The sequence below is a fragment of the Nycticebus coucang genome, chromosome 2 (assembly GCF_027406575.1).
Source record: "Nycticebus coucang isolate mNycCou1 chromosome 2, mNycCou1.pri, whole genome shotgun sequence".
NCBI classification, from domain to species: Eukaryota; Metazoa; Chordata; class Mammalia; order Primates; family Lorisidae; genus Nycticebus; species Nycticebus coucang.
Window position 1 is genome coordinate 77,281,995 of NC_069781.1, and position 24,926 is coordinate 77,306,920.

The following is a 24,926-nucleotide window of genomic DNA, read 5'->3' on the forward strand; positions in this document are numbered from 1 at the left end:
GTCAGAAAAAAGGGTCCATGACCTTCAATAAAAGAAAGCGATTTCTCAACCAAAATGATGAAAACCAGGAAACAATGGGATGACACCTTCAGTGCTGAATGAAAGTACTAAAGAATCAGAATTGTATCCTTCAAATCTAAAAGTTAAATCAGGACTTTTTAAGTTAACATAAACCAAAGTAATACATTCCCAGATAATCTTCCATAAAAAAGAAACAGGAAAACAAGTTGTGTAAAGACAACCAAAATGATTCTAGCAGGAAACATGAAGCATAAAAAGGAGAGTAGAGTGACAGAAAGAGTAAAACGTGGGTAAATACAAATAAATCCTGACGCTACAAGATAATCAAAGCAATATTTTATGTCTTTTAAAATACATGTAGAATTAAAATATAAGATACTAACATGAAAGGCAGGAGAGGATAAACAATAAATGTTAAATAACAGACAGAAGTGATAATGATGTCGTTTTAGACAGTAATAGGTCAATGACAAATGTTGTAATCTCTAGTGCGACCACTGCAAGAATTGTAAAAGACTGCAGGCAGCCCCTGGGTTATGAACAATATATGTTCTGTAGGTTTGCTCTTAAGTTAATGTGTATATAAGTTGGAACAGATTCATTTGTCTGTTACTTGCAATAGCCTCAGTTTCTAAGTGCAAATTGTATGTCAATTGGATGCTTAGAACTCAGGGACTCACTGTCATATGTGTGCCCTCCATTTATACATGCAAGTTGTTCATAATTTGGATGTTTCTAACTAGGCGACTGCCTGTACCTAACTAGCCATCTACAAGAGAGGAAATTGAACATTTAAAATATTTGATTATTCTAAAAGGAACCCCCAAAAGAGAGCAACAAGAACATAAAGGAGGTAGGTCAAAAAGGATAAGAAAAGTAAGATAGTAGATAAAATCATAAATATGTATGTAATTACATATTTACAACTACAATTAGATGAACTAAGTGACATATGTAAAATATTAATATTGCCACCTGGATAAAATAATAAAACCTAGTTATATACTGCTTAGTAGAGCTAGACCTTAAATATAAATACATAGAAAAAAGATTGGGCGGTGCCTGTGGCTCAGTGAGTAGGGCGCCGGCCCCATATGCCGAGGGTGGCGGGTTCAAACTCAGCCCCGGCCAAACTGCAACAAAAAAATAGCCGGGCGTTGTGGCGGGCGCCTGTAGTCCCAGATGCTCGGGAGGCTGAGGCAAGAGAATGACGTAAGCCCAAGAGTTAGAGGTTGCTGTGAGCCGTGTGACGCCACGGCACTCTACCCAAGGGCGGTACAGTGAGACTCTGTCTCTATAAAAAAAAAAAAAAAAAAAGAAAAAGAAAAATTCAAAAGAAAATATGCAAACTCTAGCAACAGAAAAAAAAAATAGCCAGTGTAACTGTATTCATATTAGAGCAATTATTTTCTAAAGCAAAAATACATTCTTGAATTAGACATAGCTATAAGGCAAAAAGGAGATTAGGGAAGGGCATTTTCATAAAAATGTAGAAGTCAGTCCACCACGTGGATACATAATCTTTAATTTGTCTGCACCCAAAATACACCTTCAAGAACGAACAAAGTGTTTGGATCATGGTGACAGCATTGACTCCAAAACCAAACCTTACTTTCTTCTGAAACCATTTCAATCCATGTTTCCTATTAAGAAAATGATAAATTATATCATAGCTTCAATCACTTTTAGTAGGAATTTCTGTCACTTTCAGATGAAAGTATTCCTTACTATTTACCTAGCTTCCAGACCAGACATCAGGAATCATCATTATTTTTTTCTTTTCCCCTCTACCATTACATCTGTTCTTATTCTCCAACAATTTCTATAAACATTCCCTCTTTTAAATCTGTATTGTATACACTACATGGCAATAGCTAAACTTAGTTCCCTATTTTCCACACGGCTGGGCACGACGTAACCCCAATGTATCTTTTGCCAGTATCATGCCCCACCACTCCCCTTTGATGTCCCTGCTGTCTTGTAAACATACTGTTCTATGCCTTGCTTATGCCCTTCGCATCAGAGGTTTCTTTAGCCTGAATTAATCTTTTCCCACTCCACCCTTCTTAATCGGTGAATTCCCTGCCTATCATCCAGACAAATGTTACTTCATCTGGCAAATCATGGCATGATCTTCCCCATCAACCCACACAGCATTAACCACTCTGCCCTCAGTGCTCCACGTACCTCGTGGTGGTCCTTTTAATACATGATTTTTAAACGAGTTGGTGATTTTCAGATGAAGGATACCAGCCACAGAAGTTTAAAGTGTTCCTGTGCAACTTGGGCTGACAAGGAAATACCAATTTCTCCTTTTTTTAGAACAATTATTTCTTTTATTTTTCCCCAATTTCCCCAGGATCATTCTCCCACCACTGATCCTGCCAAATTAGACTGTGAATTCTATAGAAGCAGGACCATAGATGATTTTTTTCCTGAATCCCCAAGATCTAGTACAGTATATGGCACATAACAGTAGGCAAATTTTTGCAGGTGAATAAAAGATTTCTGCCAAATGATGTTGATCAGGATCCGCTGAAGCAGAAAGAGATCTTGCAGACCACCTGCACTCTGTTCATTTTGCCACTAAAGAATAGGAACCCAGGGAAGACAAATGCCTTGGTTAAAGTCACACATAGGTATTGTGGTAGCATGAGGATGAGCCCTTGGGTCCTTGACTCCCAGTCCTTGCTGCCACCTACCATGCCAGGTGCAGCTGAGCCTCTTTGCAAGCTGCTCTAATATTATCACTGCAACGTAACTCCGCTTTATTTCCACAATGCCTTCCCTCCCTGTAGCATGCCAAAATGCTTACCAGTGAAAGAGTACAATTTCAGAGTTAAATAAGAGAGAGAATTTAAATTCTGTAGGTACAGAGAGAAAACCATTAAACCAAACTCAATTTAAAAGGAGGATTTTAGATTCATTACTCATGGACACACAATCCAAAGCTCTGTGCACCAGGATCACTCGTATTGTTCTTAGACAATGTCACATTATTCACATTATTCTTAAGAGAGCCATGTACAGAGTGGTCAAGCGCCATGTCTGGGGCAGAAATGCCCTTTTACTGTCAATGCAGGAGCTCATTGAAATTGTGACCTCATTTCCACATGGCTCTTTCTTCTTAATGACTGATAACTCATGTTCCAAAATGGTGTTCTTGTTTAGCTGCTTCCCATGCATATGTTAATGAGAGGAATTCATGTTCCAGCCCACCAGAATACCCTGGGGCCCCCTGTTGTGGACATATGGGTATCTAGACATACTCACTTTCAGGTTGTGTGATTGCAGGCAGCCAAACCCCCAGATGAGGGATTTTTAAACAAGTTGGTGATTTTCAGATGAAGGATACCAGCCACAGAAGTTTAAAGTGTTCCTGTGCAACTTGGGCTGCCAGTGAAATACCAATTTCTCCTTTTTTTAGAACAATTATTTCTTTTATTTTTCCCCAGACAAACCTGCAGACATTCTTCTCCTCCCTTCTGAGGCTTCTGTCTGAAAGAGCCAGTGTAGTAGATCACTCGGGGTGACTCCCCAGATAGGACTGTAGAACACAGGTGCATTCTGGGGCTTCAGTGTCTGGCTTAGTCACTGATTTGTTGCAGGAAAAGTACTTACTGTAGTTTCCCAATTCCCAAATGTGGATGCTTTGAAGATGGATATGATGTATTAATTTTGTGTTTTTATAGATTTATGCTCTGCAGACGTAACTACATTTTTCCAAGAAATGAAGCAAGAACTGATTTCAGAGTCTGTATGTCAGCAATGGCACAACAGTACTTGTGGGTCTTCCTGCCTCTTTGTGTCTAAAATAAAAATCAAGAGCCTCCTTTTAATCCAGAGTTTGGAAGATCCCACTCCCAAAGTTCATATTATTGGTGTGAAAACTGAAACAGGCAACATGTAAGGCACGTTGCACAGTGTCTGGCAAATAGAAGTAATTTGCTTGGATAAACGAGGATGTGCTACAGGTAGAAGGGAGTTCACTGAGGGCTGCTGTGTACCAACAGGCTTTTAAAAACTGCAAGGGGAAAGTAACTACAGTGACAATAGTTAAACTCTGCTTGGATGACATTCTAGAAAAAGACAATGAAAAGCTGAGAGCCATTAACAGTCAATGGAAGAGCAAATGTGAAAGTGAGGGCTACCTTGCTGATGAAGACACCCTCTTATACAATGAAAAGGCAGAGAAAGCTTAGGGCCAGGGTCAGAACTTAATTATAAGAGTAGCCAAAGAAGGTTAAATTCTGAGCTAACACTGGGTCTGCTATTTCATAGTCAGGATCCTGGTTTGGTAATCCTGGGACCTTGACCTATTGGATGGAAACACCTGGGTTGGTGGCTCTGGAAATCTTGAATGCTTAGGTTCCCTAAACTCTCTGAGTCTGCAGATGTGGTCTAGCACTTGCTATTAGTGGCTAGCATCACCTCCTTGCTTAAAGACCATGAAGAGGCCTTTATTTTCCATGCAAGATGGCATATTCCTCCTTCCAAAACCTGCCTCCTCTCAAGGTCTCTGGCATTAAACACAGAAAAATCCAACTGGGTACGATCTGGGTCTGATCAGAGAGGACAGGAACCATATCCTGAGGGAGATTTAGAACTTAGCAGCCACACATGGAGGGATCCAAAAAAGAATATGAAATTGGATTTTGAGGTAGGTATTTGATTAAAAGGACAAGAACATTACATTGAATTAGGAAGAGCTTAACAAATTGGGAGTATTCTCCTGAGAAATAGGATATAAGATCCTGGCAAAGGTCTCAGGAGATAGTGTGAATTTTCTAGAAAAAGCTTGGAAAAGTGATGGTTCCCTTTGAGAGAGGTTCAGATGTCAAATTCTCACATGGTTGGTGGAAGCAGGGAATAAAAGGGATAGGGAAATGGGCAGGCTAGAGTGGATATATATTATGTAAAGCCAGACAGCCCACCAGATGATTATACTCCAGAAATATACAGCAGTTGTTAAGGCCACAGAAATGCTCCTACAAGAAGAGCACGGCCCCACTAAACAGCTCTGGGCTTCTTTTGTCTCTAGACCTGAGTCATTATGTAACTAAGTTCACTGACAGCAAAGGGCATGTTAGGATTCCAAAACAATAGAAGCCAGGGGTCAGCGCTTGTAGTTGGACGACAAATTGATGTGTCATTGTAATGAGCAGGAAGGTAAGTGGTAACCAAGGGTGTCTGACCTGCAGAGAGTTACTGAGATGGTATAAGGAATATATCATCTCTATAGACAAAATAGACAGCCAATGGGAGAACTATGCAACTTCTATTATCAGAGGAAATCAGAGATAGAGAATAGAAGTCTGAGTGCAGTTACCTCAATAAAATGTCACAATCCCTTGCCCAGTTTGTAGATCTGATGCAGTTTTTGATTCTAGAATCCATTGATTAATTCCACAAGAAGAAGGGCCCTACTACATGATAACAAGTATACATAGTAAGTATTCCCTAGTCTTCCCCCCCGACCAAAAAAATCCCTTAGTCATTTACCCAGGAAACTGAGCACTGGGGGCAGGGAGATCCAAACATCTTTAGAATTGTTGGATATAAGTTAGATGTCTCATTCCATTTTGGCTACTATAAAAAATATCTTAGATTTGAAAAGAAACAACATAAATGTATCATTCACAGTTCTGGAGACTGGGAAGTCTAAGGTCAAAGCACCAGCAGACTGGGTGTCTGACGTGAGCCTGTTCTTCACAGATAACACCTTCCTGCTGTGTCCTCACATGGTGGAAGGAGCATAAAGCTCCATCATCCATCATACCTCTTTTAGAAGGGCTCTTCCCTCATGACCTTATCACCTCCTACAGACCCCACCTCTTAATACCATCACTTTTGGGGTTAGGTTTCAACATATGAATTTGGGGGGACACAAACATTCGATTATAGCAATGTGGCTGGAGACTTAAAGCATTATCATGTCCCCTCTGTTAGAGGGGCCATTTAATGAACTGAATTCTGGTAAAAGTTAAGCTCACCTAGAGGTTCTGGTAGGTTCTCAAACCTATACATTTAGTCTTTTTCCCACTCTCCAAATGTATAATTAGGATAGATATAGCCCGTGGTCAGCACAGCTTCCATGGTGGGTCCTCTGTCTCATGAGGCAAAGACTACCTTAATGGAAAGGGCAAATATAAATTTTTGAAACTCCTCCCTCCCTCTCTTTGATAAGATACTAAATAAAAATAACATTGTATACTAGGGGGATGGCAAAAATTAACACTATCCATAAGATCCAAGATGCAAGAATGGTAGTACCCATCACATCTTCATTTAATTGACTACTGTAGCCCCTGAAGAAACCAGATTCATCTCAGAAGATGGCAGGAGGCTTCCACAAACACAACTAAATAGTATTTTCAATTGCAGCTGCTATGCCAGATGTAATATCTCTGAAGATTAATATAGCCCTGGGTACATGATATACGGCAATGATTTTACAAATACATTCTATTCTTTCTATATTAAATAGAAGACCAGTAACAGTTTGAATTCACATAAAACGAACACCAACATAAACTTATATAAATGTACATTTATAATTTTGTTCCAGGGTTATGTTAATTCTTCCTGTCATCTGTCATATTATAGTTTGAAAAGTTCTGAGCCATCTGGACACCCAATAGAATATTGCATCAATCCACTACTTTGGTAATATCATTTTTATTGGGTTAATTGAATAAAAAGAGGCTAGCACTTTGGAGGCCTTAGCAGGACATATGAGCTCCATCATTTTGATAAATCCTACAAAGATCAAAAGGCTACCACATTAGTAAAATTGTGAGAGGTCCAATGGTTATGGGTGTGCTGGGACATCCTATCAAAAGTAAAAGTCAAATTATTTCATCATGCTTTTCTTACTGCAAGGAAGGGAGACAAATGTCTGTTAAAACTTTTCGTGTTCAGAAGGCAGCGCAATCCATACCTGGGAATATGCTTTGGTCCATCTAAAGAAGGCTGCTTCTTCTTTCCTACTTTAGGTAGCCCAAAGTAGGAAAAGATCTTGCAAACTCATGATGCAGCACAAGCATCCTAAAGACCCTATGACATCAAAGGTACCAGGGGTGGGAAAAGATGCCTTATGGAATTCATGGAAAGCCCAAATGGGAGAATAACAGTAAAGATGCCTGAGCTTCTGGGATGAGTCCATGCTTTTGCATTAGGGAATTATCTACTTTTTAAAAGCCAACTTCTGGCATGCTATTGATCCCTGACAGATATAGGTCATTTGAACATGGGACATTAAGTAATTAGGCAACCAGAATGGCCTATCATGAACTGGGTTCTGTCAGGTCCAACAAGTTAGAGTCAGGCAAGTCTGGCAACAACACATTGTAAGATGGAAGTGACATCTGGAATAAAGCACAAGCAGGACAAAAAAATATGTAAGTCAGGTGCAAGGAGCCCAGACTTAAATGTCATCCATCACAGTACCCTAGCATTGCTCTGTCAGATCACGGCCATGGCTGGATGGGGCAGGTAGAAGTGGTTCCTTAGGACTATCTGACTGAGGACCATAGGACTATTTAATACAGACAAATAGTTTAGCTCATTCCATGTGTCAAAGATGAAAGTGGATGACTTTACTACATCTTCACTCAGGGCTGGCCTTGGAGAAAAGCTATGAAAGAAAATATTCCTAAAAGCAGAGCTTTGGGAAGTACACCTGATCATCCACTCTTCCCTGTCCTGAGAAGATCTCCGAGGTCAGATGCTAAGACCTTTCATGCACAACGATTTAGGTCAGCAGAGGAGCTAGCTGGGGTGAGGACACTAGGAAATGGATGGTAGAGGAAGAAGAGGAGTGTTGGAAGAGAATTTGCCCAAAGTCTGGATACAGACAGACTTGCAAAAGAAATGAATAAATTGGGTGCCTGGTGATGGATTTAGAAGGAAAAGGATGAGGAGACCAGGAGATGGTGTGCATATATGCCACAGGAAGATTCCGAGTGTGATAATCTTTATATTGCATGTTGATGTCCATCAGGGGTAGACAAAATGGCTCGGCCAGTTCATGTCAGCCATTCTCTGTTTTGGTCTACCCCAGTTTTAGCATGATGGGAAGTTGAGCAAAGTGGCAATAACAGCAGGGATGGAAAGTGTATTTCAAAAATACAGATTTCCATCTGCAAAATGTAACCTAGAAACTATCATCACTGACTGTCAACCTACCAGAAGTGGAGACCAACGCTGAGTGCTTTAGCAGTCCCATTCCTCGAGGAAACCAGCAGGCCATTTGGTGGCAAGTTGACTACATTATATGCCTTCAATCTTGGAAAAGGCAAAGATTCATTCTAACAAACATAGATGCATACATAGGTATGAGTGTGTTTTTCTTGCCTATGAGGAATCAAAGAGAAACACTATCCAAGGGCTTAGAGATTGTTTGACTCACCAGCATGGAGTCCTACGTATTTGAGAATCAGACCATGACATCCTATATGGCAAAGACAATGAGAGCAAGTATACTATAAAATTAATGGGCCATGAAACATATCTCACCATTCAGACACTACTGGCCTGACAAAGCACTGAAATGACTCGCAGAAGATATGGCTGAAAAACTAATTCAGAAATGGTACTTTACGAGAATGCTGTACCAACCTTCAGGACACCATAGATACCTTGAAGCAAAGATCTGTGAATGGAGCTCTGTCTCCAATAGTCAAAATACACAGCATGTGAATAACAGGGTAGAAGTGGTTCAGTGGCTCAGTTACCATCACTCTCACTGACCCACTTAGGAAATTTACTCTTTCCATCCTCACAATATTGGGCTTGTGGGATTAACATTCCTGGTCACCCAAATGGGAGTATTTCAGCCAGAGAACACAGCTAAAGCATGTTAAGTGCATAGAGAAAGCTCTAGCTTCCATCTGTTCATTTAAGGATTGATGTGTTTAGACCAGCCCTTATCAGAGCACTGCTTTTATGCAAGAGGGTCAAGTAAGACTATGTTTAACACCCAGGGGATCCGTGTGGTATTTGTCTGCCTAATGATGAAAGGAAATGGGCAGATAAAGCAAGCCTGGCCAAAGAAGGACACTCAGACAAGATGTTCAAATCCATCAAGCTGGAGGGTCCGGGTCACTATACCAGCCGCTAAGAAGAGCAGAGTTGCTAGCAGAAGGGAGAAAAACCTGAAACAGACAGTGGAGATCAAGTATCTATTGTGGGCCTAAGACCAGTTGCAGCAGTGGAGACTATCGTTTGTCCTTTTTACCTCCCTTTTCAAGTTTCCCCCAAGAAAAAGAGGCCCCTAGAATCCTGGAAGAGCTGCTACCTGAACGTATGTGAAGACGCATTCAAATTTGAATAGCACAAAGAGTGGACTGTAGCAGACATGGGGATGTACTGTCAAGTTCTCTTCTCAAGGAAAGAATGTTGCCCAGCTTCTAGAAATTCAGTCAGGAGACAGCCTTCACCTCTCACACCTCAGCTGCAGAGAGCCACCTGCCCCACTCACACCCCATCCTGAGGTAACTGACATCCAATGACTAATTGATGCCAGCTCTTAAGGCTTGCCCATTCAGTGAAAATTGAGATAATTCTGACAGGCCATGTTAGCTTTAGAATAGATCTTATCATGGGGGTGGCTGAGGTTGTCACTAGGCCTACATAATTAACCACATTTCTCCCTTTGTTCAACATTGGCTTCCTTCTCTTCCAGACATGTGATCCCAAGGGCACTCTCCAATAAACATCCTGCAAGCTCTAAAATCTGAGTCTGCTTTCTGAAGAACCTCACCTGCTCTCAAAATGCTTTCATATACACTGTCTTGTTTTCTCTTCATAGTCACCTTATGAGCTATACATGACAGGTTCTATTTCACAGATAAAAAAGAGGTCTCAAGAAGTTCAGTGGGTTTCCCAAGTCTAATAGCTGGCTCACCAGTGACAGACCCACTAGTGGCAACCCAGACAGGTGCCTGTCTCTTTTTCTTATACCCCCACATGCATTTTCCTCAGGGAAAGGTGTCAGGGTGGGTTGCAATATCATCCTTTTGCTGTGACAATGACATGCCTGGATCCTAAGGCATATTCTGTCAAAGATGCTCTGTGAGATGTAGTCACAGCGCCATCAAGGCAATTTATAGCCAGTAGAGAGAAATGTTTTAATGATGTTTTATTATATATTGGTCCTGTAAAGGCTTATTAAAAAGTGGACCATGCTAATAAAATGCAAAGATTGTCACTTACAATGAAAAACCTGGTGATTTAGAAGTAGCGCCCAATTTCTAGATCATCTTTTAGACAATAGATAAATCAAAACAAGCATGGGGCCATGTGCTAGGACTTGCACTGCTGACTCTGATCTCGGCACTGGATGTATCTCATCACTGAGGTTGATCGTCCTTAACCAAATGACATGATGTGTTGAAACGGTGCAGTGTCTGGAGTCATTTTTTTTCAGCATGCCCCCAAACACTACCCATTTCTGCCTCACTCTCAGGCTCAGAGATGGGAAACTGTGGAGCCATGTGGAGGAGGAAACTCTAGGTGTGGTCACAGGGCTGTACCTTGAGCAACCAGTCTTAGAAGATCTGATGTGGAACTAAGTCAATGCCAGCTGGAATCAGGACTTAACCCACATCATCAGGTTTCCACTAAATGACCCTGTCACCCCAACTCAGTCCAGGTCCTTCACAGGTTGCAGCAAAGAGGGTTTGAAATTGTGGACTCCTGTGGGGAAGGAGTGGTCTCATCCCAGTTCAGTGAATACGTCCTCCAGTGGGAGCAAAGGAGGATGCCTCATGTATACTCCATCATCTGGATAAAGCAAGCGCCTCTGGACTAAATGGAAATATATTTCTTACGCAAAAAGGAAAACATACACAACAAATAAGACGAACAAAATAAGGGACATTCATGTGCAGTTGGGACAGCGAAACAAGTCCTAGACCTAAAATTGAATAAAAGACACATTTATATCCAGTAAAGACCTATATTCATGTCAACAATTGGAATAGTGATATCCTCCCAGTATTAAAAAAAATTATATATATATATTATATATATATATAAACATGTATGTGTGTGTCAAAAGGTAGGAAATGCAAAAAAAAGACCAAAAAAAAAAAAAAAGAAAAGAAAGAAAAAAGGCATTAGCTGCAATTGGTGCTGTCATGGCTGTGAAGTATCCTGAGCATCCCAAGGATAAGGAGTCAGATAAGGAGTGCAGTGTCTGGAGTTGGTTTTTTTTTTTTTTTTTTTTTTGGTAGAAATTAAATTTTTTTATTTTTTATTAAATCATAGCTGTGTACATTGATATGATCATGGGGCATCATTCACTAGCTTCACAGACTGACACACTTTCATCACACTGGTTAACATAGCCTTCCTGGCATTCTCTCAGTTACTGTGCCAAGACACTTACATTCCACATTTACCAAGTTTCAGTTTTATGTCTCTCTGTAGGTGGGGACCAGGCAGGGCTTCTTCAGAAAAACTCTCCTGAGCACATTGCATTGGAAAGACGTTAGATATGAAATTTTAAATGTAGTTTGTATAGAAGTCACACATTTCGTCTGCCTCACAGATGTGAACTTTACTTTGGTTTGTTTAAAAACAGTTTGGCAAACGGGCCAGAATTATTCCTTGTTAGAGTTGCTCTAGTTTGAGTCTGCTTCTTTCCTACAATTTTTCAAATTTTATAATGTATTGAATACAATAAACTCTGTTTTAAAAAAAAAAAAAAAGAAGAAGACGACTGTCTGAAGCCTAAACTGAGTTCAACTCCTTGTGTGATCCTGGACACACCAGTGTCTCCTAGGGACTCCTTATCTCCAGAGTGGGAAAAAAACAAAATGATAATCAAGTCTTTCCCTGCTCTGTGACTTTGTGTTGCCAATTCATAACTTTTGTGGTGTTTTCCTTTTACCTGAGCTGTTTTGTAGGCTGGGATTAGGATCAGCAATGCTTTGCAGAGTCAGAAGCAGTAAATACACTACCCAAGGTGACTGCTGGGCAACCTCAGTTCCTTCCAGTTTTCTCACATTATGTGGATAACAAGGAATGTCTAGGACAGGGACAGTTTCAGGGGAGATGGTACAGGAGGTAGAATGAGGGCGTGGCTCATCTCACAGCTCTGCTCATCTTCACTGTGAGTGACCTGGGTGAGTTCAGCACGATCTATGGGACTTAGTGTACCCAACTGTGTAATGGCAATAAGAAGATCTACATCAGAGTGTTTTTTATAAGGAACTTAGTGAAGTCATCCATACAAAGAACCAAGTATGTAACTGGTGCTCAGTGGCTAAGACCTCTGTCCCTCTCTCTTCCCAGTTCTTCCAAAACCTTTGAGAGAGTTAAACAAAATGAAAACCTCTTTTCCCAAGCTCCCTGAAGAATACAGCAAACAGCAAAGGAATTCAGGTATGATGCATCCCTGGAAGGATGATTTTGAAATTTTCTTCATAAAATTAGTAAAACTAATTTGCTAGATTTTTAATAGAAGCATAGCTAAGCATTAACAACATTGTCCTATAACCAGTTTCCTTATAGCTGTTTCCTGCTGAAAAGTGACATAGCCCCTTGGCACAAGGTCCTAGTATCTGTAGATAACATCTTTAATGTTTAGAAACCTCTAGTTTTCCATTGGAAATATTTTCCAGATCCTGCATTCCAAGGGGTCCACTGATGCGTCCAATCTGAGGACCCTCTGCTGGGAACAATTCAGCACGGAAAAGTGGTTTCTTCACTTCCCTGTCCATGAGTTCACCCCTTACTTCTTGACCAGTCAGCAGACCCCAGCCATTCAGACCTCTCCTTATCAAAATTCCCTTTAAATATCCAGTCCAAAATTCCTTGGGGAGGCAGATTTGAGGTTCCTTCCCACCTCCTTGTTTGGCTGCCATTGGATTGCTCGCTGAGCTCTTTCTTCACTGCAACTCCTGCTGTGGTGGAGCACTGGCTCATTACCATGCAAGGGCACAAACCCTGGTGGTCCTGTAATTATTTAAGTAAGTGTCAATGGTACCTGCTGTTTAATGGGAGAAATTATTATTGAAATCTAAGCCATAAAAGCCTCGAGTTAAATGAAGTAGTTGACTATTTGTTAGTGTGATTTTAAAGCATGAAGAAATACCATGAACCACCAACTCCCCTTCCCCTCCCTGCTAAAATAATTTCTTGAAGCCTAAACATCTACTTTCTGTATTTTTTTTTTCATTTTGTCCAAAAGCTGGGATTTCCAACATTCTTGGAAGGGGCAACTATTTCATGTATTTATTTTCATTTCTGCAATTGTAAGATCAGTTGGTGGAAGGTTGCTTACACAGAGAAATGGCTGGGTTTGACAAGATTAGGACAGGAAGCCTCGTCTAATAATGGTTTCTCTCCCTCCTGATGGGAATTTGACAAACGGTAGAGACAGGCATAACAGAAGACTGGAAGAGTGGTCTTGTTTGAGTGGGCATGAAGGTACCTGCTCTTCCTTCTTTCATCCTTTCCTACTGTGAGCAGTGCTTTTAACCTTACACTTAGGCCAAAAGAGAGCATCAAAATGTAAAGAATGGAAGAGAACCATCTGCAAAGAGAGTCAGAAACCTGCATGTGGCTGCAACAGCATCTTTGCCTGGTGACACATAAACCTAAGAGCCTTATTTTAGAAGCAGCCTCCAATGGAGACACCATGCCAATAGTGGGCTTAAAAAAAAAAATGCCAGAAAAATTCTTTCAGATAAGATTCTAAGGTTTCCAGACAAATGCCAATGGCTGACCAGGGACTCAAGTTTGGTGCTTAATTCCCTGTTAAAATACAGATGCTCATGGGAGGGTTGACACCAAAAAGGTTCTTAGGAATGTCATGCCCAGACATGAAGGCAGGATTTGAGAGCAGGTTTTGAATGGAGGGAGAAGGTTTAAGAAGGCTGATGCCTTGAGGAGAAGACTTTTTGGGATGGAGGTAGGGGGAAGAAGGGTTGAGAAAAATTCTGTCCATGTTAGCATTTTATTCAGGCCAGTAAAGCCCAGAAGCATTAGGACTATTTCTGCTGTGATTTGAATGTGTCCCTCAAAGTTCATGTGTTGGAAACTTAATGCTCAACACAACAGTGTCCAGAGGTGGGATCTTTAAGAGGTGATTGGTCATGAGGGCTCCTTCTTTATGAATGGGTTAATGCCATTATTGCAGGAGTTGGTTTGTTGTCATGAGAGTGGTTTCCTGATAAAAAGGTTAAGTTCAACCCCCTTTTCTCTTGCATGCATGTGTTTTCTTGTCTTTCTGCCTTCTGCAATAGATAGTGCAGCAAGAAGACTCTCATCAGATTCAGGGCCCTCAACCTTGGACTCCCCAGCCTCTGAAACTTTAATAAATAAATAAATCTCTGCTATATATAAATTATTCAGACTTGTGGTATTCTGTCATAGCAACACAAAATGCTCAAACACAGAGAATAGTTATTGAAAAGAGGGGCTACTGCTACAACAAATACTTCCAAAAATGGAGAAGTGGCTTTGGAACTGGGTATTGGGTAGAGGCTGAATGAATTTGAAGGAACAAACTATTAAAACCATAAATTTCCATGAATTGAGTGTTAAGGGCAATTTTGCTGAGGCCTCAGAAGAAGACAAGAAATGCAGAGAAAGTCTGGATCTTCTTAGAGATTACTTAAGTGGTCATGATCAAAATGTTGGTAGAAATACTAACAGTAAAGACTCTTCAGCTGAGATCTCAGATGGAACTGAGGAATAAGGTATTGGAAAATGGAATAAGGACATCTGTTTTACAAAGTAATAAAGACTTGGCTGAATTGTGAATAAACCTGTGGGCATTATGGAAGGCAAACTTTAAGAGTGATGAGCTAGAATAAATGGCAGAAGAAATTTTTGAGCAAAATATAAAAAGAGATGCCTGGGTACTTTTAACTGCATACCGTAAGGTGCTAGAGGATTAGAAATGACTTCAAAGTGAAATTTATAATGAAAAGATAAACAGAACACAAAGCTTCGTAAAATTCATGGCCAGGTCATGTAAAGAGTGAAAAGCCATCTTTAGGAGAGTAAACTAATGGTTTGGCCAAGAGCCAGGTTGTTAAAGAGGGAAGCCAGGTACTATTTATCAGGAAAATGAAAGCATGACTCCAAAGGCATTTCAGAGATCTTCAATGTAAGCTAGGACCCTGAAGTCGAGGTTTCCAGAGAGGTGTTTACAGAAATTCAGCATTTGCTACCCTGGCTTGGTACTCCATTCCCCACATTCTCAGCCACCTCAGCCATGGCTCAAGTAGGCCCAGGTGTGGCTCAACCCACTGCTCCAGAAGGTACAATCCTTGGTGGCATCCACATAATGCTGATACTGTGGCACACAGAATGCAAAACCTGTGGAGACATGGTTTCCCCCATCCACGTTTCAAAGAACAACATCATGGGCAGCCCAGTGTCCTAGGCAGAGATGTGCCACAGGGGCAGAGCCACCACAGAGAGCCCCCATGAAGGTAATTTCCAGTGGAGTTGTAGGAGTAGGGCCAGTGAAGTGAGTCCCCAGCAGGACAATGCCTAGTGGAGCCATAGGAAGGGGGCAGCCCTCGAGACCTTAGAACTGTAGGGGCACCAGTATCCAACCCCAGCCTGGAAAAGCTGCAACACAAGACTGCAGCTTGCGAGAGCTGCTTGAGTAGAAGCAGCACTGTCTGAGGCCCTTGGGGCCCAATCTCATTCCTGTGTGCCAGATGCAGAACATGAGGCCAAATAAAATTAATCTATCTTTAAGACTGAATGCTGCTTTCCCTGATGGATTTTAGACTTCCTTGGGACCAGCTACCCTTTCTTCTTACCTATTTATTCTTTTTGAATGAGTACAACTATCCCTATACCTCCCCTGCCATTCTATTTTGGAAGTATACAGGTACATAACTTGTTTGGACTTCACAAGTTCACAATTAGAATGGAATTTTCCCCAAGATGAATTGTATCTTGAGTCTCACCTATGTCAAATTTAGATGAGATTCCAAACTTTGTCCTTTTGAGTTGATGCTGGAATGAGTTAAGACTTTGGGGCTATTGAGGTAAAATGGATGTATTTTGCCTATGTGAAAAGGATATGAATTTTGGGAAGAGGGGAAGAATATTATTGTTTAAACGTATCTTGTAAAGTTTATGTGTTGGTAACTTAATCTCCAATGCAACAGATGTTGATAAGTGGGATATTTAGAAGATGATTAGGCCATAAAGGTTCTTCCCTCATTAATAGGCTAGTGCTATCATCATGTGAGTGGTCTAGTTATAAAAAAAAAATGGGTTCTTGATAAAAGGATAAGTCCATCACCCTTCCTTGCTCATGTGCATGTGTGCTTTTGCCCTCTGCCTTCTGCCATGAGATAATGAAGGAAGAAGTCCCCCCACCAGATAGAGTCCCTTGATTTTGGACTTCCCAGCCTCTAGAACTGTAAAGAATAAATCTCTGTTCCTTATAAATTATCCAGTATGTGGTATCTGCTATAGCAACACAAAACGTACTGAGACAATTTCCTTAGTTGTTGTTTCCATGGAAGCCATTTACTGTAATGGCTGCCATCTGGCATCCATATGGGACAGTAGAAAAAGGAAGGGCTTCCAAGTCCAGCAAGGTTAAGTAATATTCAATGATAATGTAGCTAGTGTATTGAAGAGGCTGTTTTAAGACCCAGGCTTGTTTCCTCATCTGTAAAAATAATATCTCCTTCACTGAGCTTTCATGAGAATTAAAATGGCACCGGTGCTGAATGTGGCACAGGCTCACATACACTGCAGTGTAATGGAATCCCTGGAAGTGTCAACTTATTTGCCCAGAAGGTTTCTCTCACTGTTTGGCACATAGTATGTGCTCAGTACATGTTAGTTTTTATTTCCTTTTAGGAAGCTTTTAGTTCCTCTAGTTCAGCCAGAATCTGGAAAAACAATTTGTCTTCTCAACATGATAAAATACAAATGTGTCAAAACTTATCTTTTTCTGAAGAAAATTTTTATGAATTCAGTTCTGCTCTTCCCCGACTGGTCAAACCATGTGCAGTCCATTTTATTTTCAGCTGTCTGCACCCTGACAATGTGTTTGACATTCTTTAATTAATTAGTTCCCTTCTAACTCCTGCATGTTGGGACCTGCTGGCCAACTTTGGCACTTCTTCCAAGCTGGTGACCCTTGGGTGCTGCGTGTCTGCTTTGTGACTGGTGTAACCTGTCAGCATTTCCCTTTCAGGAGCTTTTTTTCTTCACCTTTTGTGTCTGTTTTCTTCTTCCATGACAGGATCTGGCAGAACCTCATTCTTTTTCAATGGGATTCCAAAGAGCACACTAACTACCCAATTACTTTTCTGATTACTGCAAGAATAAAAGATGTTTAATACCACATTGAAAGCCAAACTATATAATGACTATTGACACTAGAACAGCAAACATTGGCAAAACTATTAAGAGACTAGCAGATTGTGGGTAATATTTTATCTTTGCCTAAAGTGGGTCTTTAAAAGATATTAAGAGAGGGTATATTTATGAGAATGTATTAGAAGAGTTCAGGTTTAAGAAAAAAAATGATATTTATTAACAGCCATCCTGCCATGGATATAGCAACCTTTTCTAAATTCTCACACATTTTGTGTATTTTACCACCCAGCTGCCATGTTGGAACAACAGGAACACAGAGTGTAGATAAAGAAAGAGGAAAATCAGGAATTACATTAATGATGAACTCCTCATCCTTAAAGACTAGCTGAAAATTAACTTTCTATGTTATATTTTACTACTCGCAGGTAATAAGTGATTCTAAAAATCCCATAGTTCTTCACATATATATATATATATTTTTGTTTCTAAATTCAAAATTCTCTTAAGTATTTTTTAACATGCCAGTGTTTCCTACTATACTATAAATTCTCTGAACTACACGTCTTTTATTTTTTGAAAGAAAAAAAATCAGTATTTCACTTGAGCCACTTTATTTTGGGGCCCCTTTGTTAGAAACTCAAATAGTTTATGCTAATTATTACAACACCTTTAATATATGTTTATATAGATTAGTTTTTCCATTCCTTTTTTTTAATTTTATTGTTGGGGATTCATTGAGGGTACAATAAGCCAGGTTACACTGATGGCATTTGTTAGGTTAAGTCCCTCTTGCAATCGTGTCTTGCCCACAAAAGGTGGGGCACATACCAAGGCCCCTCCCCCTTCGCTCCTTTCTCTGCTCTTCCTTTCCCCACCCCTCCCTCCTTCTTTCTCTCTCTGCTCTCCCTTTGCCCTACCCCCACCGTGACCTTAATTGTAGTTAATTGTCCTCATATCAAAATTGAGTACATAGGATTCATGCTTCTCCATTCTTGTGATGCTTTACTAAGAATAATGTCTTCCACTTCCATCCAGGTTAATACGAAGGATGTAAAGTCTCCATTTTTTTTAATAGCTGAATAGTATTCCATGGTATACCTATACCACAGCTTGTTAATCCATTCCTGGGTTGGTGGGCATTTAGGCTGTTTCCACATTTTGGCGATTGTAAATTGAGCTGCAATAAACAGTCTAGTACAAGTGTCCTTATGATAAAAGGATTTTTTTCCTTCGGGGTAGATGCCCAGTAATGGGATTGCAGGATCAAATGGGAGGTCTAGCTTGAGTGCTTTGAGGTTTCTCCATACCTCCTTCCAGAAAGATTGTACTAGTTTGCAGTCCCACCATCAGTGTAAAAGTGTTCCCTTCTCTCCACATCCACTCCAGCATCTGCATTTTTGGGATTTTGTGATGTGGGCCATTCTCGCTGGGGTTAGATGGTATCTCAGGGTGGTTTTGGTTTGTATTTCTCTAATAGATAGGGATGATGAACATTTTTTTCATATGTTTGTTAGCCATTCGTCTGTCTTCTTTAGAGAAGGTTCTATTCATGTCTCCTGCTCCTTGATATGTAGGATTTTTGGCTTTTATCATGTGGATTAATTTGAGTTCTCTATAGATCCTAGTTACCAAGCTTTTGTCAAATTCAAAATATGCAAATATCCTTTCCCATTATGTAGGTTGTCTATTTGCTTTGGTTGTTGTCTCCTTAGCTGTACAGAAGCTTTTCAGTTTAATGAAGTCCCATTTGTTTATTTTTGTTGTTGTAATTGCCATGGCAGTCTTCTTCATGAAGTCTTTCCCCAGGCCAATACCTTCCAGTGTTTTTCCTATGCTTTCTTAGAGGATTTTTATTGTTTCATGCCTTAAATTTAAGTCCTTTATCCATCTTGAATCAATTTTTGTGAGTGGAGAAAGGTGTGGGTCCAAGTTCAGTCTTTTACATGTGGATATCCAGTTCTCCCAACACCATTTATTGAATAGGGAGTCTTTCCCCCAAGGTATGTTCTTGTTTTGTTTATCAAAGATTAGGTGGTTGCAAGATGTTAGTTTTTCCTGGTTTTCTATTTGATTCCAAGTGTTTATGTCTCTATTTTTGTGCCAGTACCAAGCTGTCTTGACCACTATGGCTTTGTAGTACAGCCTAAAATCTGGTATGGTGATGCCCCCAGCTTTATTTTTATTATTGAGAACTGCATTAACTACATGGTTTTTTTTATGGTTCCATACAAAACACAGAATCATTTTTTCCAAATCTTGAAAGTATGATTTTGGTATTTTAATAGGAATGGCATAGAATAGGTAGATTGCTTTGGGAAGTATAGACATTTTAACAATGTTAATTTTTCACAGCCATGAGCATGGTATGTTCTTCCATTTGTTAATATCCTCTGCAATTTCCTTTCTGAGGATTTCATAATTTTCTTTTTTTTTTGTAGAGACAGAGTCTCACTTTATGGCCCTGGGTAGAGTGCCGTGTCCTCACACAGCTCACAGCAACCTCCAACTCCTGGGCTTAAGGTGATTCTCTTGCCTCAGCCTCCCGAGTAGCTGGCAACAGGCACCCACCACAACGCCCAGCTATTTTTTGGTTGCAGTTTGGCCGGGGCCTGGTTTGAACCCGCCACCCTCGGTATATGGGGCTGGCACCTTACCAACTGAGCCATAGGCGCCGCCCACATAATTTTCTTTATAGAGGTCCTTCACCTCCTCCGTTAGGTATATTCCTAGATATTTCATTTTCTTTGAAACTATGGTGAAGGGAGTTGTGTCCATAATTAGCTTCTCATCTTGACAGATATTGGCGAATACAAAGGCTACTGACTTGTGGACATTGATTTTATATCCTGAAACTTTACTGCATTTTTTGATGACTTTTAGGAGTCTTGTGGTTGAGTCTTTGGGATTCTATAAGTATAAGATAATGTCATCAGCAAAGAGAGAGAGTTTGACCTCCTCTGCTCCCATTTGGATTCCCTTTATTTCCTTGTCTTGCCTAATTGTATTGGCTAGAACTTCCAGCACTACGTTGAATAGTAAAGGTGACAGAGGACAACCTTGTCTGGTTCCAGTTCTAAGAGGAAAAGCTTTCAGTTTTACTCCATTCAGTAAAATATTGGCTGTGGGTTTGTCATAGACAGCTTCAATCGGTTTTAGAAATGTGCCACCTATGCCTATACTCTTCAGTGTTCTAATTAGAAAAGGATGCTGGATTTTATCGAATGCTTTTTCTGAATCTATTGAGAGGACCATATGATCTTTATTTTTGCCTCTGTTAATATGGTGGATAACGTTTATGGACTTGCATATGTTAAACCAGCCTTGCATCCCTGGGATGAAACCTACTTGATCATGATGCATGACTTTTTTGATGATAAGCTGTGATCTATTGGCTAGGATTTTGTTGAGAATTTTTGCATCTATATTCATGAGTGAAATTGGTCTGAAATTCTCCTTTTTGGTTGTGTCTTTTCCTGGTTTTGGTATCAGGGTGATGTTTGTTTCATAGAACATGTTGGGGAAGATTCCTTCCTCCTCAATTTTTTGAAATAATTTCTGCAGTACAGGAATAAGCTCTTCCTTGAAGGTTTGATAGAATTCTGGTGTGAAGCCATCTGGACCAGTTTTTGGTTGGAAGCTTTTTTTTTCTTTCTTTCTTTTTTTTTTTTACTGTTGGGGATTCATTGAGGGTACAATAAGCCAGGTTACACTGATTGCATTTGTTAGGTAAAATCCCTCTTGCAATAGTGTCTTGCCCCCAAAAGGTGTGGCACACACCAAGGCCCCACCCACCTCCCTCCTTCCCTCTCTCTGCTCTTCCTTTCCCCACTCCTCCCTCTTTCTTTCGCTCTCAGCTCTCCCCTTCCCCCACACCCACTGTGACCTTAATTGTCTTTAATTGTCCTCATGTCAAAATTGAGTACATAGGATTCATGCTTCTCCATTCTTGGGATGCTTTACTAAGAATAATGTCTTCCACTTCCATCCAGGTAAATATGAAGAATGTAAAGTCTCCATTTTTTTTTAATGGCTAAATAGTATTCCATTATATACATATACCACAGCTTGTTAATCCATTCCTGGGTTGGTGGGCATTTAGGCTGCTTCCACATTTTGGCCATTGTAAATTGAGCTGCAAATAACAGTCTAGTACAAGTGTCCTTATGATAAAAGGATTTTTTTTCCTATGGGATTGCAGGATTAAATGGGAGGTCTAGCTCGAGTGCTTTGAGGTTTCTCCATACTTCCTTCCAGAAAGGTTGTACTAGTTTGCAGTCCCACCAGCAGTGTAAAAGTGTTCCCTTCTTTTCACATCCACGCCAGCATCTGCAGTTTTGAGATTTTATGATGTGGGCCATTCTCGCTGGGGTTAGATGGTATCTCAAGGTGAAGAATGGTTGGAAGCTTTTTTATTGCTTCTTTAATCTCAGTGCTTGAAATTGGTCTGTTCAGAAGCTCTATGTCTTCCTTCAGAAGCTCTAAGTCTAGGGAGAGGGTGTGATTCCAAATATTGTTCCATTTCTTTCACATTGTCAAATTTCTGGGCATAGAGTTTCTGGTAGTATTCAGAGATGATCTCTTGTATCTCTGTGGAATCACTTGTTATTTTCCCTTTATCATTTCTGATTGAGGTTACTAGAGATTTTACTTTTTTATTTCTAGTTAGTCTGGCCAATGGTTTATCCATTTTATTAATTTTTTCAAAAAACCAACTCCTTGTTTCATTAATTTTCTGAATGATTCTTTTGTTTTCAATTTCATTGATCTCTGATTTGATTTTGGATATTTTTTTTCTTCTACTGGGTTTAGGCTTAGATTGCTCTTCTTTTTCCAATTCCATAAGATGGCTTGTAAGTTTGTTGATGTGCTCTCTTTCTGTTTTTCGAATGTAGGCATCTAAAGCAATAAATTTTCCTCTCAAAACCGCTTTTGCAGTATCTCACAGGTTTTGGTAGCTTGTGTGTTCATTGTTGTTATGCTCAAGGAAGTTGATGATTTTCTGGTTTATTTCTTCTTGCACCTGTCATTGAACAGAAGGTTGTTTAATTTCCATGCTTTTTTGTGGGGTTGAATGTCTTTGTTAGAGTTGAGTTCCACTTTAGTGCCTTATGGTCTGAGAATATACAAGGTAAAATTTCAATTCTTTGGATTCTGTTGATATTTGTTTTGTGTCCCAGGATATGATCAATATTGGAGAATATTCCATGGGGTGATGAGAAGAATGTAAATTCTTTATCTTTGGGATGGAGTGTTCTATATGCTTCTATCAAGCACAGTTGTTTTAGTGTGTCTCATTTAAATCTCTTATATCTTTGTTTAATTTCTGTTTAGAGGTTCTGTCCAGCTCTGTAAGAGGAGTGTTAAAGTCCCCTGTTATTATGGTATTATTGAATATCATATTGCTCAGACTAAGGTCTGTTTCAAGAATCTGGGAGCATTTAAATTGGGTGCATAAATATTTAGAATTGAAACATCTTGCATTTTTCCCCTGACCAATATAAATTGACCATCTTTGTCTTTTTTGACTTTAGTTGCTCTAAATCCACATGTGTCTGAAAATAAGATCACAACTCCTCTTTTCTTCTGAATGCCATTTGCCTGAAAAATTGTCTTCCAACCCTTGACTCAGAGTTTTAATTTGTCTTTTGAAGCCAGGTGTGTTTCTTGCAGACAGCAAATGGATGGCTTGTGTTTTTTAATCCAGTCATCCAATCTATGTCTCTTCAGTGGGGAATTCAAGCCATTAACATTTATTGAGATAATTGATAAGTGTTGTAGCATTCTATTCATCGTATTTTGTGAGAGACCATTGCTTAGTTTTATCTTTTACACCAGTGTGGAAATTAGGTTCTCTCCTTTAATTTCTGAGGTTTTACCTTGCTGCTGATCCATTGTGATAGTCAGTGTGTAGAACAGTTTGAAGTATTTCCTGTAGAGCTGGTCTTGTTGTGGCGAATTTCCTCACTGTTTGTATATCCATAAATAATTTGATTTCTCCATCAATTTCAAAACTTAGCTTAGTAGGGTGGAGAATTCTGGGCTGGAAATTCTTCTGTTTAGATTAAAGGTAGATGACCATTGTCTTCTTGCTTGGAAAGTTTCATTAGAGAAGTCTGCGGTCACTCTGATGGATTTGCCCCTGTAGGTCAACTGGCGCTTACTCCTGGCAGCTTGCAGAATCTTTTCTTTGGTCTTGACTTTGGACAGGTTCATCACAATGTGTCTTGGAGAAGCTTGGTTATATTCAAGGTGATCTGGGGTCCGATATCCCTCTGGAAGCAGTGTGTCAGAATCTTTGGTGATATTTGGGAAATTTTCTTTTATAATATTCTCTAGTATGGCTTCCATTCCTCTGGGGCATTCTTTTTCCCCTTTTGGGATTCCTATAACTCGTATGTTGGAACACTTCATAAAGTTCCATAATTTATGGAACATAAACAGTGAACATTCTGCTTTCTCTCTCTTCTTTTCTACCTCTTTAACTATCTGAGTTATGTCAAGAACTTTGTCCTCTACATCCGAAATTCTTTATTCTGCATGGTCTAACCTGTTGCTGATACTTTCCATTCCATCTTTAAGTTCCCTAATTGACTGCTTCAGTTCCTTCAGCTTCACTATATTCTTTCTATATTCTTCATATCATTCATCTCTTATTTGATTCTGTTTTTGGATTTCCTTTTGGTTATTTTCCACTTTATTAGCAGTTTCCTTCATTGTTTCCATCATTTCTTTCATTGTTTTCAACATGTGTATTCTAAATTCCCTTTCTGTCATTCCTAACATTTCTTTATAGATGGAATCATCTGCAGTAGCTACCTCATGGTCCCTTGGCGGGGTTGTTCTGGACTGGTTTTTCATGTTGCCTGGAGATTTCAGCTGATTCTTCCTTATGAGTGATTTCTTTATCTGTTTCCTTGCCCTAATTTTCCTTTCACTCCCTCTTGCTCTTTAAATTCCCATGACTATGGACTACGGTTTTGATGAGTCCTTTTGGTACAGGACCAGACGGATGAGAAGGTTGAAGAGCAAGAAGAGATAAAAGAAAGAAAAAGAAAGAAAGAAAAGAAAATAGAGAAAGGAGAGGGGATGAGTAAAGGGGAATATTGACAAAAAGAAGAGAGGCAGAGACAGCGGGAGACAGAGCAATATAGGTGTACAATAGGGTACTTTGACACTGCCTTAAAAAAAACGCAACCTCTGGTGGTGCCCAGTTGGGTGGTTCCCTTGAAGTCAGCAGCTCTTTGTTAACCTGATCAGACTCAGTACCCCACCTTCACCAAGTAGAGAAGAAAGACAAAAATGCTATAAATCAAACCAAAACAAGCAAACAGAAAACTTACAGGAGAAAATTGGTTGAAACCGCAAATAACAGTGGTAGAAACACTAGCAAAAATGAGGTTCTAATTATTGAAAAAGGCAGCAATGGGAAATTGTATTTAAACTAAAAAAATGGAGAAAGTAAAGAAAGAAAAAAGAAAGGAAAAAATCTGTATGGATAAGGTTGAAATTAAAAAACAAAACAACAAGAACAAAATAAACAAAAAACAAATAACCAAAAACAAAGCAGTGTACATATCTTGTTGAATATT